The sequence below is a fragment of the Vulpes vulpes genome, chromosome 14 (assembly GCF_048418805.1).
Source record: "Vulpes vulpes isolate BD-2025 chromosome 14, VulVul3, whole genome shotgun sequence".
NCBI classification, from domain to species: domain Eukaryota; kingdom Metazoa; phylum Chordata; class Mammalia; order Carnivora; family Canidae; genus Vulpes; species Vulpes vulpes.
Window position 1 is genome coordinate 123,521,854 of NC_132793.1, and position 2,909 is coordinate 123,524,762.

At 31.7% G+C, this 2,909-nt stretch overlaps 1 pseudogene; it reads right to left on the reverse strand.

Annotated features, from left to right (window-relative positions):
* Positions 1–1,819: 1,819 nt before the first annotated feature.
* On the reverse strand, positions 1,820–2,423 carry LOC140595277 (high mobility group protein B1 pseudogene; annotated as a pseudogene).
* Positions 2,424–2,909: the final 486 nt, after the last annotated feature.

Here is a 2,909-nt window from a genome sequence, read left to right on the forward strand (position 1 = left end):
TTTTAAATAAATTGAGATATAATTAACAGATATCATTACATTCAGCTGTACAACATAATAACTCAGTAGTTGTATATTTTACAAATGATCACCAGGTTAAGTCCAGTTAACATCTATCATAACACATAATTATAATTTTTTCTTGTGATGAGAACTTAATATCTTAATTATCTACTTCCTTAGCATCTTCCAAATCTATGCAATAGTAGTATTATTTCTTTAATGAGTGAAATTTCATCTATTTGTTTTGTTTTATACTTTCCTTGATTGTTAGATATCAATTACTGATGTTCTCAGAGCATCTTTCTAGCAATGTAAATAATGATTTTTTTTTCTTTTGCCTTAGACCTCTTCTCACAGGGGCCTTAATAGTAGGAACTGGGTTCTTTTGTTCTCTTTTATCCCCAGTGCCAACCCCAGTATCTGGATTATAGTAGGCAATTCATAAATAAAGTTGAATCAATGAATATCAACTGTATTTTGGGAGAACTAAGGCTACCAACAGCAGTCTTCTTACTTTTATCTAGAAAAATCATTTGATATTTTTTCTTTGTTTTATTTCATATTCTTTTTCAAAAGGTATGTGTGAAATTTTTGTTTGTTTAATTTGCAGTTTTTAGCATCTGAAAAAGTGGAGGGATGTCTTTTTTTCTATATTTCTATAAGCAAAAGAAGCTATTTAAAGCCATTTCTGAATATGATCTGAATAAAAAAGGAATTACACTTGTAGTAATTCTTCTCTTCAGAATTGACACACATTAAATCATACATAATCCTTTTTGATCAAATGCAATATATAGAAAAAACAATAACTAGATATATAACCAATGAGCAGAAATTGTCTTCTCAACCCATAAAAGGTCATATTTCTTTATTGACAAGTGTTTCAATTTGGTACAATTGTTTTTCACAAATATGGAAATCTGTGCCTAAAGTTATATTGACGAATTAGGTTATTTTGTTATTTTATTTTATTTTATTTTGAATTAGGTAATTTTAAAATATCATCCCATCATTAAACAAATTTGAAATATTTTTCCTACATAAATCAATCATACTGCAATATCTCAGTCTTCAATGACTTATTTCAGAAAATTTTTTACTTAAGAAATCACACACATATACAATGATCGGTATGACACTAACATATTATGCCTAAATGGAAAAGAAATTACCAATGAATTAAAACTAGGTTATTTGAATAAAAAAGATAGCCATTTTTTCCTGAAAAAAATTAAAAGCTTAAATTTCTATGTAAAATATACAATCTCAAGCCCAAACTTTAAAATTTTTGAATCAGTTTTGGTGTTTGATTCTTTTGAGAGAATTGCTCATTTTATTTATTTCTTTGATGAAAAATGTGTTTATTTAGAAACATTCAGAATTCCAACAAATCAGCTGCAACTCTTTTTCTTCTTTCCTTCTTTTTTTTTTTTTTCAATTACCCGGTGGTATTCTGTTAACAAAACAACAATTATTTCATGTAAACTACATCAGAGACAACTAAAGATGAAAAACTATCATCCCCATATTTAACTAATTTGTGCTGTGCATGAACAAGACCTGCTCTAAATTTCCACACAAATTTGCAACCTCATACTGTACCAAGCAAGGTTAGTGGCTATTAAAAATACCATCAGGACAGGGCTATCTAAAGACATATTCAATAGTGTGTTAACTATACAAAAAATGACAGTCTACAGTTTAAAAACAAAGCTTTCACAGCCTTACATTTCAATTTTTTTCTTTAGAAGGGGTGAGTTTTACACGAGGGGGTTAAATGCTTTACAAACAAAAGAAAAACTGCACTAGAACCAACCTATCCTTCATCTTCTTCATCCTCCTCCTCTTCCTCTTTCTCCCTTACCCTTCCTTCCTTTTCTTGCTTGTTTCAGCCTTGACAACTCCTTTTTTTTTTTTTTTTTTTGGCCACATCAGGCTTTCCTTTGTCTCAATATGAGCAATACCCCTGTCATATTTTTCCTTAAGCTTAGCAGCCTTCTTTTCATAAGGCTGCTTGTCATCTGTGTTCTTCCACATTTCTCCCAGTTTCTTTGCAACATCACCAGCAGATAGACTGGGATATTCTCCTATGTGTTGGAGGCAGTACTCAGAACAAGAAAAAGGAAGAAGGAGGCCTCTTGGATGCATTGGGATCCTTAAACTTCTTTTTTGCTTTCCCTATAGGGAGGATATGAGTTTTCATTTCTCTTTCATAACCAGCCTTGTCTCTCTTTGCCATGTCTTCAAATATCTTTTCTCTTTAACAAACATAGTATTTCACCTTTCTGAGCACTTCTTAGAAAATTCTGAGAAGTTGACTGGAGCATCTGGGTGCTTCTTATGCTCCTCTCAGTAAGTTTGCAAAAGAATAGTTTTGATAACATTTTGCCTCTTAGCTTCTTAGTATCTCCTTTGCCCATGTTTAATTATTTTTCCACAAAGTCACCCAGAGCCCATCTGGCTCTCACTTGCCCTGTCACTGTCTCTGTGGAGCTCAATGTACTGCAGTGGCTGTGAGAGTGGGAGCCAGACGCAGCCTCCTCACTCTCTCCACTCTTGAGAATTGCTTGTAAAGTTTTAATTAAATTGCCTTTATAATAAATAAAAACAAAAAGCTATGATCTTGTTCCTTATTTTTTCTTGTATTTCACCAAATTTACTCTGCCTGGTTTTCCAGAAGGCAAGTATTTTTATTATTTTTTAGTAGAATATAATTGTAATTTGGACATTTTAGAAGCATCTATTCCAAATCAAACTATTTAATAGCTCATGAGGAAAAAGTAACATAAACTGTATGTTGTACCCTAAACTACATACAGGGACTGAAAGGTTAAATAACACACAAATATATATGAATTGTTTCCTTTTGTTCTCAACAAGACCAAAGTCACTGAGCTAGCTTAAAC